Consider the following 17,591-nt stretch of genomic DNA (forward strand, 5'->3'; position numbering starts at 1 on the left):
AGAATTTTAATTTTACAGCATCATTTTACAAATGAGGAAACTAGAGCCTAACTAAGCATTAATTGCTCGGGTCTTCTATATGAAATTCATCACTCTTTTTTTCATGAAAGCTATTCTGAGAGTGGGATAGTTTAACAAGATTTGTAACTTATTGGATATGGAGGTTAAAAGAAGAAAAAAAGTCAAATGTGACACAGCCTGAAACACTGAGAGTATGGTGGTCCAGTTAAAAAGATTAGTAAGTAAAGGGGAGTGTTCACTTTGGCAACATATATAATCAAATTGGAAAGATTCAGAAAAGATTAGGATGACCCCTATGCAAAGATGGCATGTAAATTCTTTAAGCATTCCATATTGTCTTTCAACTCTCTACAGACAGGGGAAGAGATAGTGGAGACAGAAGTGGGTCAGTTAGCTGAAGGGCTAAATTTGCTGGGTAGGCCAGAAAAGTTCTGCTTTGGAGAACCACCAGAAAAGCTCATGGCACCCTTCCTGATCCCTCTTCCAAGGCAACTTGGAGTTGGTCTGCATCCCCTTCATCCACTTCCTTGGTTCCCAGTCCTGTGTTAGCTGGGAAAGACTAACTTGGAAAGACCTCTTTGGAGTGCTCCTCCAAGAATTTGCTGCACAAGCAAAAGCAACTTGAGACAATGAAAGGAGTGTAAAAGAACCATAGAGGTGAGTTCTGGGAAGATGGTGGACTGGAGTGGAGTGATTTCACTCCTGCTCCATGAAACAAGATAGAAGATGGGGAGAAAATCTCCAGGCCTGCAGGTCCTGGGGTGCTGAAGTACCTGTGCACACTGGCCTACCTTATAAAAGACCCTTCAGTTGAACTGTATCCCCTACATGAGATCCGGACCTTGATATGGCAGAGAATAACCAACAAAGTGTAAAAAGAAACATTCAGCAAAACTAAGTAAATATAAAACTTTAGAAGAGTGAAGGAAAGCAACTTGCATAGAAACCATATCAAGATAAACAAATGCCCAGGGCACAACAGAAAATCACAATGCACATGAAGATCCAAGCAGAAATGGCCCAGCCAAATGACCAAATCAAAATTCCAGAGGGGACACAGAATATGGAACAACTACTCAAGAATATTTATAAGGAAATAAAGGATATCAGGAAGACACTAGGAGAACATGAAGAAGAGTTCAGGAGGTTAAATAGAAAAATGGCAGATCTCACAAAAATGAAAGATACAAAAGATCAAATAAAAAATATACTGGAGACACACAATAGCAGATTTGAAGAAGCAGAAGGTAGAATAAGTGAGCTAGAAGATAGTACAACAGAACTAGAGTGCACAAAAGAAAAAATGTCAAGAAATATGGGAAAAATGCAGCTGGATCTTATGGAAATGAGGGGCAACAAGAGGCACAAAAATATAAGAATTATTGGTGTCCCAGAAGGAGAAGAGAAGAGCAAAGGATTGGGAAAGTTAGTCGAAGATATAATTGGAGAAAACTTCCCAACCCTTATAAAAGACATGAACATGCACATTGAAGTGGCCCAACGAACTCCAAATAGAATAAGTCCAAACAAGCCCACTCCAAGACACATACTAGTCAGACTGTCAGGTGTTGAAGAGAAACAGAAAGTCTTGAAAACAGCATGAGAAAAGCAATCTACTACATACAAGGGAAAACACATAAAACTGACTTTGGACTACTCAACAGGCACCATGGGAGCAAGAAGGCAGTGTATGATATTTAGATCCTGAATGAGAAAGGCGTTCAACCAAGAATTCTTTATCCAGCCAAGTTATCCTTCAAAACTGGTGGAGAGATTAAAATCTTCAAAGATAAAGAGTGATTGAGAGAACTAGGCAAAAAGAACCAAGACCTACAAGAAATACTAAAGAGAGCCCTGTCTGCTAATAAAAAGGATAGGAGAGGGAGCTTTGGAGGAGGGCACAGAATTGAAGAATATGAGTAAAGGTAATGCAAAGGAAAATAGGGAGAGTAGGAAAATAATATACAGATCTGACAAATAAAAACTAAAGGACAAGATGGTAGAATCAGGAACTACTATTACAGTAATTACTTTGTATGTTAATGGGCTAAACTCAACAATTAAAAGATGCAAATTGACAGAATGGATCAAAAAATATAATCCATCTATATGCTGTTTACAAGAGACACATCTTAGACTCAAGGACACAGTTAGATTGAAAGTGAAGGAATGGAAAAAGATCTTCTATGCAAGCTGCAACCAAAAGAAAGCAGGAGTAGCTATACTAATATCAGACAAAATAGACTTTAAATGTAACATCATAACAGACAAAGAAGGACACTACATGTTAAAAGACACAATTACCTTGGAAGAAATAACAATCATAAATGTGTATGCTCCCAATCAAGGAGCTCCAAAATACATGAGGCACATTTTGGAAACACTGAAGGGAGCTATGGACACATCAACAGTAATAGTGGGAGACTTCAATACACCACTCTCCACTATAGATAGAACAGACACACAGAGGATCGACAAGGAAATAGAGAAACTAAACAATAATATAAATGAATTAAATCTAATAGACATATATAGATCATTACATCCCAAAACACTAGTGTACACATTCATCTCTAGTGCGCATGGAATATTCTCTAGGGTAGATCATATCCTGGGACATAAACTGAGTATCTGTAAATTTAATAAGGTTGAAATTATCCAAAACACTTTCTCTGATCACAACAGAATAAAATTGGCAAGTAATAATCACCAGTGAACCAGAGCTTGTACAAATATATAGAGATTAAACAACACACTCTTAAATAATCAGTGGGTCAAGGAAGAAATTGCTAGACAAATCAGTAAATATCTGGAGACAAATGATAATGAGAATAGAAAAATATCAAAACTTATAGGATGTGACAAAAGCAGTGCTGAGAGGGAAATTTATTGCCCCATTTTGTTTTTTAATGTAGGCATTTAAAAACATTAAAAACAAAATTAAAAACATTAAAAAACAAAAATGAGCAAAACTTGGGGATTTAACTGCTCACCTGGAGAATTTAGAAAAAGAAGAGCAAACTAACCCCAAAGCAAATAAAAGAAGGGAAATAATAAAGACTAAAGCAGAATAAACAAACTGAAGAACGATAAAATAATAGAAAGAATCAATAAAACTAAAAGTTGATTCTTTGAAAAAATTAATAAAATTGATGGTCCCCTAGCTAGACTAACAAAGAAGAAAAGAGAGAGGACACAAATAAATAAGATCAGAAATGAACAGGGGGTTGTTACTACAAATCATGAAGAAATTTTTAAAAATTATAAGAGAACATTATGAACAACTATATGCCAACTCTTCTAGTTTGCCAGCTCCCAGAATGCAATATACAAGAAACAGAATGGGTTTAAAAAGGGGAATTTAATACGTTTCTAATTTACAGTTCTAAAGCCACAAAAATGTCCCAATTAAAGCAAGTCTACAGACTTGTCTAAATTAAGGTACCAACAAGAGGTTACCTTAATTCAAGAAAGACCTATGAAGTTCAGGGTTTTTTTCTCTCAGTTGGAAGGGCACGTGGCAAAATCTCTCAGGTTTCTCTACCCACTTCTTGTTTCATGAAGTTCCCTTGGAGGCATTTTCCTTCTTCTTCTCCACACATCTCTGACAGCATGGGCTTTTGACCTCATGGCTCTGCTCGGCTCTGCTGTGGCTTTCTGTGGCTTTCTTGTGGCTCTAAAAAGGACTTTCTTCAAAATGTTTCCTCTTTTAAAGGATTAAGGAGAGGAGTCACAACTCCATGAAAGCTACCTGATCAAAAGTTACCACCCAGAATCAGGTGGGCCACATCTCCATGGGAACAATCAAAATGTTCCCAACCAGTAATACTAAATGAGGATTAAAGGTCTTGGCTTTTCTGAGGTCCACCACAGATTCAAACCAGCACACCAACAAACTAGACAGCTTAGATGAAATGGACAAATTCTTAGAAAGAAACAAATTACCTATTCTGACATGAGAAGAAATAGAAAGTCTCAACAAACCAATTACAAGTAAGGAGATACAATCAGTCATTAAAAATCTTCCCATAGGGCAGGTGATGTGGCACAGTGGCAGAGCTCCTGTCTGCCATGCTGGAGACCCGGGTTCAATTCCTGGTGCCTGCCCATGTTTAAAAAAAAAAAATGGAAAAAAATCTTCTCACCAAAAAAAAACCCAGAACCTGATTATTTTCACAGCAGAATTTTATCAAACTTTTCAAAAAGAACTGATACCAATCCTGCTCAAACTCATCCAAAAAATTGAAGAAAAAAATGCTACCTAGCTCATTTTATGAAGCTAACATTATTCTAAAACCAAAATCAGATAAATATGATATAAGAAAAGAAAACTATAGACCAATCTCCCTAATGAACATAGACGCAAAAATTCTTAGCAAAATACTAGCAAATCGTATCCAATGCCACATTAAAAGAATTATACATCATGATCAACTGGAATTCATACCTGGAATGCAAGGGTGGTTCAATATAAGAAAATCAATCAGCAGAATACTATACATTAACAAATTGAGAGGGAAAAATCACATGTTCATATCAATTGATGCTGAAAAAACATTTGACAAAATCCAGCATCCTTTCTGGATAAAAATGCTTCAAAAGTTAGGCATTGAAGGAAACTTTCTCAATCTCATAAAGAGCATATGTGAAAAACCCATAGCCAACATCATACTTAATGGTGAGAAATTCAAAGCATTCCCCTTGAGATCAGAGATGAGATAAGGGTGCCCATTGTCACCACTATTATTCAATGTTGTATAAGAATTATTAGCTGGAACAATTAGACAGGAGAAAGAAAAGAAATCAAAGGCATCGAAATAGGAAGTGAAGAAATAAAACTTTCATTATTTGCAGATGACATGATCCTTTACTTAGAAAACCTTGAGAAATCTACAGTAAAACTACTTGAGCTAATAAAAAAATTCAGCAAAGTGGCAGGATACAAGATTAATGTACAGAAAATAGTAATGTTTCTATACACAAGCAATGAATTATTGAAGGTGACAACTAAGGAAAAAAAATCCGTTCAGAATAGCAGTCAAAAGAATTAGGTATCTAGGAATAAGCCTAGCTAGGGATGACAAGGATTTATACACAGAAAATTACAAAAAACTGCTAGAAGAAATAAAAAGTGACCTAAATAGATGGAAAGATATTCCATGCTCATGGATAGGAAGGTTGAGTATCTTCAAGATGTCAATTCTACCAAAACTGATCTACAGATTCAATGCAATACCAATAAAAATCCTAACAACCTCCTTTGAAGACTTGGAAAAATTGGTTATCATATTTATATGGAAGGAAAAGATATGATCCAGCAACACTAATGTTTATAGCAGCATTATTTACAATTTCCAAGAGATGGAAACAGTCCTAATGTCCATCAACAGATGAGTGTCTAAACAAGCTGTGGTATATACATACAATAGAATATTATGCAGCTGTAAAACAGAATAAAGTAGTGAAGCATGAAACAACATGGATGGACCTTGAGGGCATTATGCTGAGTGAGATTAGCCAGAAACAAAAAAAAGAAAGATAGATAATAAACCTGAGATGGTATAATATAGGAATGCCTAGAGTGTACAATGATAGTGGCTAAATGTACAAATTAAAAAATATTTTTGCATGAGAAAGAACAAAGAAATGTCAATATTGCAGGGTGTTGAAAATAGATGGCAATTCATATGTTAAAACTTTAACTTATGTATGAGACTAAAGCAAAAAAATGTTTATTTGGTACAAAGTTTATATTTTGACTAGTGCATTTCCTAATATAACTTATATGGACAGGTTAATTGAACACCATAAGTACATGGAACCTTGAAAAGGGCATGAAATTTTGTAGGTTTGTCCAGAGTGATGCCCCAATATATCCTAGAGTGATTTGAACAGTGAATTTTAAAAGTTTGCAAAGTCCCCTTGGGGGAATGGCGAGACAGGAGGAAATTCAACTTCCCTATTTGGAGAAGGCCTGATATTCTTGCAAGCAGTGAAGACAACCAAATCAACAGGCAGAACTCTCAATCTTGGAATTTGTTCATATGAAACTTATCCCCACAAAGGATAGGCTAAGCCTGCTTAAAATTAGGCCTAAGAATCAACCCCAGAGAACCTCTTTTGTTGCTTAGATGTGGCCTATCTCTCAGCCAACATGGCAAGAAAACTCACTGCCCTCCCCCTCTCTAAGTGGAACATGATTCCCAGAGGTGCAAACCTCTGTGGCAATGTGGGACAGAAATCCTAGAATGAGCTGGGACTCAGCATCAAGGGATTGAGAAAACCTTCTCGACCAAAAGGGGGAAGAGAGAAATGAGACAAAATAAAGTGTCAGTGGCTGAGGGATTTCAAACAGAGTTGAGAGGTTATCTTGGAGTTATTCCTATGCATTATATAGATGTCCCTTTTTAGTTTAAGTTGTATTAAAGAGGCTAGAGGGAAGTGCCTGAAACTGTAGAGCTGTGTTCCAGTAACCATGTTTCTTTAAGATGCTTGTATAATGATATAGCTTTCACAATATGACTGTGTGATTGTGAAAACCTTGTTCTGACGCTCCTTTTATCTATGGTATGGACAGATGAGTAAAAAATATGGATTAAAAATAAATAAATAATAAGGGGAACAAATGTTAAAATAAATTGGTTAGAGGGAAATACTAGGGGTCAATGAGAGGGAGGGGTAAGGGGTATGTTATGTATGAGTTTCTTCTTTTTTCTTTTTATTTCTTTTTCTGGAGTGATGCAAATGTTATAAGAAATGATCATGGTGAAGATTATAAAACTATATGATGGTATGGTGAGCCATTGATTGCACACCAAGTATGGAATGTTCATATGTTAAGAATGTTTGAGTTTGTATGTTGCTTGGTTTTATCAATAAATTTTTTTTTTAAATATATGAAAGGGAAAGGGACCTTGAATAATGAAAGGGATCCTAAAAAAGAAGAGCGAACTGGGAGGGCTATCATTTCCTGACTTTGGAGCTTACCATAAAGCTACAGTGGTCGAAACAGCATGGTGCTGGCACAAAGACAGAAGGACTGACCAGTGGAATAGAAGCAAGAGTGCAGAGATGACCACCAAATTCATGGACATTTGATCTTATAAAAAGACCCCCCAAATTCACTGAATTTGGATAGAATAGTCTTTTCAATAAATGGGCATTGGAGAACTGGATTTCAATAGCCAAAAGAATGAAAGAGGACCCCTACCTTACACCCTATGCAAAAATTAAATCAAAATGGACCAAAGACCTAAATGTAAGAGCCAGTACCATAAAACTTCTTGAAAAAAAATATAGGGAAACATCTTCAAGATCTAGAAATAAGAGGTAGCTTATTAAACTTTATACCTAAAGCACAAGCTGTGAAAATAAAAATAGACAAATGGGGACTCCTTAAGATCAAAAGCTTCTGTACTTCAAGGGACTTTGTTAAAAAGGTGAAGAGGCAGCCATCTCAATAGGAGAAAATATCTGAAAACCACATATCAGATAAAGACTTGATGTCCTGTGTACATAAAGAAATTATAGAGCTCACCAACAAAAGAACAAACAACCCAATTATAAAATAGGCAGAGGAAATGAGTAGGCACTTTTCTGAAGAGCAAACATAGATGGCTAAAAAGCATATGAAAAGCTGCTCAATTTAATTGGCTATAAGAGAAATGAAAATTAAGATGACAATGAGATATCACTTCACACCAATAATAATGGCTGCTATTAAACCAATAGGAAACTCTAAACGTTGGAGAGGATGTGGAGAAATTGAAACACTTACTGTTGGTGGGAAAGTAAACTGTTTCAGCTGCAGGGGAAGTAAGTTTGGCAATTCCTCAGAATACTAAATATTGAGTTGCCCTATGACTCGGTAATTCCAATACTTGGTATATACCCAGAAGGGCAGTGACACAAGGAGGCATTTGCACACTGATGTTCATAGCGGTACTATGCACAATTGTCAAGAGATGGAAACAATCCAGGTGCCCATCAACAGAGGAGTGGATAAGCAAAAGGTGGTATATACATAGATGGAATATTATGCAGCATTTAGACAGAATGATGTCCCAAAACATATGACAACATAGATGAAACTTGAAAACATAATGCTGAGCGATATAGGTCAGACACAAAAGGACAGATACTATATGATTCCATTATTATGACTCTGATAAATTCACCAGTGTTTTGGAGGAGCTAGAAGTGAAAATCTGAATTGAAGGCATGGTAGCCCATGACAAACTCTGGGAACTGTTCTGTAGCTGCTTGTTGAAGTGTGCTTTCAAAATTACTGATTTTTCTTTTTTTCCTTTGTATGTGTATATATATGTTAGGTTTTATAACAAAAGATGGTTAAAAATACTTACAGTTATAGTAATATTAGGTAAAATAAATCCTGAAATCCAAAGTATGAAAATATTTAGTAACATAGCTCACTACTATAGCAAAGTTGATATTTGTAATAACTTTTTATTTGATATTTTGAGAATGCACACAGCTTTGATAGTTAATCAAATGGTATTCAAGATATTGTTTCATATTTAGAATTCAAGTAACTCTGATATCTGTATTTATAGATTTTTTCCTTCTTTGCTTTAATTTTAAATTGGTTCATGAAACATATTGTACAAACAGACTTTACGATGATTACTTAGATTTTTTTTTTTTTTTTTTTATTAACGGAAAGAAAAAAAAGAAATTAACACAACATTTAGAAATCATACCATTCTACATATGCACTCAGTAATTCTTAACATCATCACATAGATGCATGATCATTGTTTCTTAGTACATTTGCATCAGTTTAGAGGAACTAGCAACACAACAGAAAAAGATATAAAATGTTAATATAAAGAAAAGAAATAAAAGTAGTAGTAATAGTAAAAAACAACAACAACAAACAAATCAACAAGCAAACAAAAACAAAAAAAAAACCCTATAGCTCAGATGCAGCTTCATTCAGTATTTTAACATGATTACTTTACAATTAGGTATTATTGTGCTGTCCATTTTTGAGTTTTTGTATCTAGTCCTGTTGCACAATCTGTATCCCTTCAGCTTCAATTACCCATTGTCTTACCCTGTTTCTAACTCCTGCTGAACTCTGTTACCAATGACATATTTCAAGTTTATTCTCGAATGTCCATTCACAACAGTGGGACCATACAGTATTTGTCCTTCAGTTTTTGGCTGGATTCACTCAGCATAATATTCTCTAGGTCCATCCATGTTATTACATGGTTCACAAGTTTATCTTGTCTTAAAGCTGCATAATATTCCATCGTATGTATATACCACAGTTTGTTTAGCCACTCTTCTGTTGATGGAGATTTTGGCTGTTTCCATAGATTTTTTTAAATGTGCCTATGGATAAGCTAACTAAGATATCCATTTTAGGTGGCTAATATTTCCATATGTTAATTGTAACAATATTTGTATCTTCATATTTTCCTAAAATTAGGAAAATATTTAGTAACATAGGTCATTATTATAGCAATACAGATATTTGTAAGAACTTTCTATTTGATATTTTGAGAACATTCACAGTTTTTAAAGCTGATCAAATGGTATCTTAGTTTTTAGTACTTAGAATTTAAGAACTTTGCTATCTGAATATGTAGGTTTTTTCCTTGATGCCTTAATGTTGCATAGGTTTTACAATGATTATATGGATACTTTATTTAAATATGCCTATGGTTAAGCTAACTAAGATATCCATTGTTGGTGGTTGTAAGTATATTGTTTGTTTTCTTCAATAAAAACTAAGTAAAAAATAAAAACTATAGAGATGGACAAATTGGGACAAAGTCCTACAGGCTTCAAACACTCTGGAGAGGGAGATAAGTCTCCTGGGGAACAGAAAGGAAAACCAAGCTCCTTAAAACAGGGAAACTCCAAAACAACTAACAAAGACCAAAGGCCAAGATAAAATAGAGACCCCAAAAGACAGGGAAATCCCTGCACACTGCAATCTTCTTGGGTAGATCTTCATGATAGGAGAGTCTTAGTTCAAAAAGTCTGATCACCAGCTGGCTATACAACCAAGAAACAGACATCTCAGGGAATAAGTCCCAGAGTTAACATTTGAAAATATCAAAATATATAATGTGCAGTGAAAGAGTACTAGACAAACAAAGAAACAGGAAATTAAGGCCAATCCAAAGGAAGATGATAAAAATCCAGAAAATACCAATGAAGAAGATAAGAATGTGGACATATTGAACATAGCTTTTGAAAAAATGATCTTTACAATGCACAAGGAAATGATGGAAATACAGAGAAATAAATAAAGGATACTAGGAAAACAGTAATATGAGAGTTTCATTAAAGAGTTAGAAATTTTTAAAATGAACCAAACAGAACTACTGGCATTGAAGATATCAATAACTGAAATGACTAATGCCCTGAAGGGTTTCAAGAACAGATTAGAACTTGCAGAAGAAAGAATCAGTGAACTTGAAGACAAGACACTTGAAATGAGACAAGCTAAAAAAGAAATAATAAAAGTGAAAATAGCCTAAAACACCTCTGGAACACCATTAAACATACCAATATGTACATTAGAGTAGTCTTAGAAGAGAGATAGAAAAGGAGGCAGAAGGAATATTCAAAGAAATAACAACAGAGAACTTCCCAAACTTAGCAAAAGATGTAAATATATTCAAGATGCTCAGAGAACACCAAACAGGACAAACATGAATGAAATATATACCCCATCATATATTGATCAGACCATCAAATACAAACAACAAGGAGAGGATTTTGAAAGCTGCAAGAGAAAAGCAATGTGATACATATAAGGGAGACACAATTTGAGTGAGTACTGATTGCCGATCATAAAACATGGAGGCAAAAAGTCAGTGGTTTAAAATTATTGAAGTGCTAAAAGAAAACAGCAGCTTGCCAAGAATTTTGTATTCAGGGAGATTCTTTCAACAATAGGGGAGAAATTTAGACATTCTCAGATAAGGGAGTTAATCAACACTAGACCTGCCCTACAAGCAATGCTAAAAGAGAGTTCTTCTGACTTAAAGGAAACAACAATAAACAGTGGATCAAAGCAACATAAAGACATAAAGAACTGATTAGTGAGTGATAGTGTATACTTATGAATGAATGTTGTGCTGCTACAAAAAGGAATGAAGTTGTGAGGTGTGCAATGATGTGAAAGAACATGTGGGACATTGGTGAGGCAAAATAAGTCAGAAGCAAAAGAACAACAATGGTATGATCTCCTTTAGAAAACACTTATAAGAAAACAAGCCTAGATTGTAAGCTTTTAGAGCAGATGCATTAAGTCTGTAATGGTGATTATTATTTCTGGATTTTGAGAGACTGATATATATAACCTGATATTTATAAATAAGAATGAAGTGAATCACGTTGAGGTTAAAGTAATTCAGACACAGGGGTAAAGAAGACAGTGTCTATATTTTAGAAACATATATATTCTTTGAGACCAAAGGAAGAAAGGTTTATTTGGTCTGGAACTGAAATTTTCTGTGTTGCATAATCTAACTCAACCTATCTGTATTTCTCATTTGAAAAAATGAAACACAGGGAGTCCAGCATAAGAAAGAGGTCCTTTAATCCTGTATTGATTAATGTAGTACCTGGATATATCCTATAGTACATTAAGAAGATAATCAAAGAGAATTGGCAAAGTCCCTCGAGGGAATGGAGAAAGAATATAGAACTATTAAACCTTATTATCAGGGAATCCCCTGATGCTGTGTCAAACTTTAGGGACACCCAAATCAATAGGCCTTACCCTCGATCCTGAGGCTACTCTTGTGAAGCTTATGTAGGCAGCAGAGAAGCTTAGAATACCTATAGGTATGCCTAAGAGTTACTCCTGGAGGACCTCTCTTGCTGCTCAAATGTGGCCTCACTTTCTCTAAGCCCAACTCTGCAAGTTAAATATTTGCCCTCCCCCTACATGGGCCATGACATCCAGGGGTGAAAGTCTCCATGACGATGTGGGCGATGACTCCCAGGGATGAATCTGGCCCTGGCACCATGAGATCAATAATTCCATCCTGACCAAAAGGGGCGAAAGAAGTGCAATTAAAGTATCAGTGGTAGGGAGAGTTCAAATAGAGTAAGAGGCTACTCAGGAGGTTGCTCTTAAGCAAGCTTCAGTTAGACCTTGCTATTTATGATAACCTACCAAAACCCAATCAGGACAGTTCCAGCCAATCCTAAAGAACACCTAAGGCAATATATAAGATTCCACAAGGGTTTCATGCAATAGCACAATAGAGTAACTTTCCAGAAACCTACAACCTCCAGAAGGGTCCCTGAACCAGATAAGTCCTGAAACCTAGAGGGCCCAGCTTCTCCAGAACCTCAGATAGCTCCATCTCTCTACTGCATATCAGTGACAGACCCTTCCAATATTAAAAAATTAGAATGGCCATAGCCCAAATGCCCCTAAAGACAGGAATGGAAAGATCCAATGTGATGGTGGAGTTATACAGAGAACATAGAATTTAACAAGTGAATGTGAATGCTGAATCACTAAATTGATATCTCTTTTAGTCTCCAGTATCTTAGAGCAGCTAGAAGCAAAAACCTAAAATGTGGAATCGTAACCCATGTCAAATTCTGAAATATGTACTACAAATAATTTTGGTTCTGTGCTTTGAAATGTTTTGCTTTTTTGTATATATTTAAATTATTTTGGTGTACAGAACCCAGAATTCCCTAACTTGTACACATGTTGGTCAGAAACTCAGATCTAAATTCTGGATGGCAAAAGCTGATCTGACTGGCTCTGAAAAGGTACCTCTTGGATCGGTTTTTCACGATGAGTCTGGGTATCATAAAAAGGCTTGAAAAGTACAATAAAATTTCCTAGAGTCATACCTACAACAAATAAATTACAGCATAATTCAATCATGGAAAAAGTCAAAAGATGAAACTAAGATATTTTTAGGTTAGCCTAGAAATTATATTCTTACCACCTTTGGGAGTTAAAGTAGCTTCTGACAAAATAAAATAAAATACAAATAAAGAACTGTGGTAAAGGTAGCCTTTTGGTAATTATAAATGCCAGTCTTATTGTATTGTATTGTTTAGAACATAACTAAATTTCTTCATACAGGTACTAAAAAGTAAATGCATAAAAATTAATGATAAGTGTGCATGGGTAGTTCAGTGGTTAGAATGCCCACCTTCCATGCAGGAGACCCAGCTTCAATTCCCAGATGAAAAAAATTAATGACAAGTTTATGTTTTAGGATATACAATGTATAAAGATATGAGTGGTAAAAAAAGAACAAAACTGGTGGGGAGATAGAGGAGTATAGGAAAAGTATATGAGCACACTATTGAAGTTAAGTTGGTATCAAATGAAATATGAGTCTTATATATTTAGGATTTTAAATATTAACCTCATGGTAACCACAAGGAAAATGAAAAGTATATATGAAAGAAGTGAAGTCACTTAATATGGGATGAAATAAAAAAGCAAATAAATATAAAAGTAGGAATTAAGTAAAGTAAGAAACAAAAAAAGTATAAGACTTACAAAAGCTAAATAGAAAAATGGGAGAAAAAAGTCCTATATCTCACCAGTGATTTAAATGTAAATGTAGTAAACTCTCAAGTCAAAAGGTAAAGATTAGCACAATTGATAAATGGCAAAACCCAAATATATGCTGTATGCAAGAGATTCACCTTAAATTCTAAATACAAGTTGTTTGATGGTGAAAGAATTGACAAAAATATGCCAAGCATTTAATAACCAAAAGATAGTTTGGCTGGCTTTACTAATATTGGATAAAATAGACTTTAAGTAAAAAACAATCACTAGGGACAAACATAGTCATTATATACTGATAAAGGGGACAATTTGGCAGGAATATGTAGCACTAAATATATATGCACCTATGAACAGAGCTTCAAAATATATGAAGCAAACAATGACAGATTTAAAGGGAGAAAATGATGGTTGTATATTAATAGTAGGAGATTTTAACACACCACTCTCAATAATGGTTATACCATCTAGTCAGAAGAGCAATAAGGAAGTACAGGTCTGAATAGTGCACCAAACCAGCTAGACCTAACCGACCTATATAGAACACTACACCCGAAAAACAGAATGCACATACTTCTCGAGTGTACATGGATAGTTATCGAGGATAACTTATATGTTTCATCATAAAACAAGGCTCAAAAATGCAAGAATATTGAAATCATACAATGTGTATAGTCAACCACAACAGAATGAAGCCAGAAATCAATAACAGAGTGAGAAATGGATAATTCACAAATCTATATAAATTTTAAAGCACACTCTTAAACTACCAATGGGTTAAAGGGGAAATCAGAAGCAAAATTAGAAACTATATTAAAGTTAATGAAAAATAAAATACAACACAGCAAAACTTATGGGATGCAGCAAAAACAAAACTGACAAAGAAATGTATTGCTCTATATGCTTACACCAAAAAAAGAAAAAGACTTCAAATCAGACACCTAACCTCTAAAAAGGAAGAATTTAAAAGAAGAGTAAATTAAACCCAAGCTGAGCACACGTAAGGAAATAGCAATTATTAGAACAGAGATCAATGAAATAGAAAACAATAGAGAATCCACAGAGCCAAAAACTGGTTCTTCAAAAAGATCAATAAAATTGATAAAACTTTAGCTAGGCTGACAAAGAAAAAAGAGGCAGGAAATAATAACAACAACAACAAAATATAAAGGGGGACATTACTACTGGCACTGCTGACTAAAGGGGATGCTATGAACAACTGTATGCCAATAAAGGAAATAACTTAGATGAAATGAACAAATTCATAAGAAAACAAAAACTAACCACATTGAATCAAGAAAAAATAGAAGATCTCAACAAACCAATTACTAGTAAAGAGATTGAACCAATAATTAAAAACCTCCCATAAATCTCCTCCAAGACCAGATGGATTCATAGAGGAATTGCATCAAGCATTCCAAGGAGACTTAGTTCCAATTCTGTTTAAACTCTGACAAAAAATTGAATCAGAACACTCCTCCATTCATTCTATGAGGCCCAAATCACCCTCATACCAAAGCCAGATAAAAATCTCACAAGAAAAAAAAACCACAGACCAATATCTCTTATGAATATAACAAATTTGAGCAAACAGAATACAGCAGTGTATTAAAGAATTATAATCAAATGAGATTAATCTGTGGAATGCAAGGTAGGTTCAATATAGGAGAGTAAATTAATGCAATATACAACATCAGAATATAGGAAAAGAAACACATGATCATCTCAAATGATAAAAGAAGGGCATTTGACAAAATGACAGCACTTTTTTTTGTTTAAATAAAAGTGTTAAAAACACTTAGAATATTATGAAAAGAAACACTTCTTCAATATGATAAAAGGTATATATGAAAAGCCCATAGCCCCCATCCTACTAAATGGTGAAAGACTGAAAGCTTTCCCTCTAAGATCAGAAAGAAGACAAGGATGTCCACTGTCACTATGCTTATTCAACATTGTATAAGAAGTTCTTGTCAGAGCAATTAGGAAAGAAAAAGAAATAAAAAGCATCCATATTTGAGAAGAAGAAGTAAAATTTTCTCTATTTGCAGATGATATGATCCCACATACAGAAAATCCTGCAAAATACACATGAAAAATCTGACCTCATGAAAATTAAAAACTTTTGTACCTCCAAGGACTTTACGATGAAAGTAAGATGATAACCTATGCAATGGAAAAATATTTGGAAACCACATATATGATAAAGGTTTAATATACAGAATATATAAAGAAATTCTTCAACTTAACAACACAAAGACAAACAACTGAATTTGAAAATGGGAAAAAGTCTTGAACAATTTTCCAAAGAAGATATAGAAATGGTTAAAAAGAATATGAAAAAAATGCTCAACATCAGTAGCCATCAGGAACATTCAAATCAAAACCACAATGAGATACCATTTCACACCTGTTAGAATGGCTCCTACTAAAAAACTGAAAATAACAACTGTTGCAGAGGATGTAAAGAAATAGGAATACTCATTCATTTCTGTGAGACTGTAAAATGGTGCAGCCACTGTGGAAGACAGTTTGTTCTTCAGAAAGCCAGCTATAGAAATGCTATATTGCCCAACAATTCCACTACTAGATATATACCTCCAAAGAGCTGAAATCATGGGCTTAAACAGATATTTGCATACCAATATTCATAGTGGCATTCACAATTTCTGAAAGATGGAAGCAACTCAAGTGTCCATCAACTGAAAAATGGATAAATTAAATTTTATGTATACATATAATGGAATATTATTCAGCCATAAAATGGAATGAAGTCCTAATATATATGACAAAATGGATGAACCTTAAAGACAGCATGTTAAGTGAAATGAACAGATACAAAGGGACAAAAATTTTATGATCTTACTGATTTAAAACAATTAGAATGAGCAAGTTCACAGAATCTAAAATTTGGGGATGGGGGTAAGGTTAGGGAATTGGAATTCAAGGCTTAAAATGCAGATTTCCTACTTGGAATGATGGAAATGTTTTGGTATTGGATGGTGGTGATGGTAGCACAACATTGTGAATGCAACTAACAGCACTGAAATATATATATATATGAATATGTATAAAAGTGGGAAAGTGTTAGAGTGTATATATGGTAACAGAATAAAAATGTTTTTTAAAAATTCGTGGAAATACCTACACAATAAACCCTAAGATATGCCATGGGGCTTAACGAGTAGTATAATTATAAAAGTGTACTATCATCAATTGTAACAAATATTCCATATGAATGCAAGAGGTTGGTGGTGCGGTGTTGTATGGGAATCCTGTAATTTTATGCATGATTACTCCATAAACCCACTTCTCTAATAACGAAAAAATAAATCTACAAAATCAATAATCGAAAAACTTATAAAATCATACATGTGCAACAGATTGCTGGTTCCTGGGTGTTAGAGAGGAAATTAGGGAGCGGTCTGTGGCTATAAAGGACTATGAGGAGTCTTTGCGGAACGATGTACATTTTCACTACCTTGATTTAGGAGATGGTTTTGCAGGTGTATAAAAATATCAAATGTGCCATATTGTACACTTTAAATATGTGGTTTATTTAATAAAACTGCTAAACCACAAAAAGAAAAAAGTATAAGATCATTCATCTTTGTAAACAACTTAGTTTTTAAGTTGGATCTGACAGCAGTTTAAATGTACAGATTGAAAAAAAGAAGTTGTCAGAATAATAAAACTACCTAGTAGTTCATTTGTTGAAAAACCCAACTTTTGATTAAATTTATTTTGCTGGCATATTTTACCAAATTTATTTATTCCTACTAATATTTGTTTTAACTTTCTTGTAGACTTGGGGAAAATGATAGTCCCAAAAATTTAGAATTTTTTTCAACAAGTCATTTCAAATAAGTCCAAACACACGTTTTAGAGAGAATCAACACTTTTACATACTAAACCATTTTGCTTCCTGAAAAAAAGAGTAAAGTTTCAACGTTTATAGTGAGCTTCAGTTCACATAGAAGAAAATTCCATGAACTTGTCTTTAAGATATAGGTTCATATCGTCTTTCCTC

The 17,591-nt window shown here is 34.4% G+C and overlaps 1 protein-coding gene and 1 non-coding gene across 3 annotated transcripts in view; both read left to right on the top strand.

Moving 5' to 3' along the window:
- Positions 1 to 17,591, top strand: part of POF1B (POF1B actin binding protein) — a 114,574-nt gene that overhangs the window by 19,477 nt on the left and 77,506 nt on the right. The gene's annotated exons all lie outside the window — the stretch shown is intronic.
- On the top strand, positions 253 to 359 carry LOC143672325 (U6 spliceosomal RNA). The gene has a single exon (XR_013169785.1). It is a non-coding gene; the product is annotated as a U6 spliceosomal RNA (small nuclear RNA).

This window comes from Tamandua tetradactyla, chromosome X (genome assembly GCF_023851605.1).
Source record: "Tamandua tetradactyla isolate mTamTet1 chromosome X, mTamTet1.pri, whole genome shotgun sequence".
NCBI classification, from domain to species: Eukaryota; Metazoa; Chordata; class Mammalia; order Pilosa; family Myrmecophagidae; genus Tamandua; species Tamandua tetradactyla.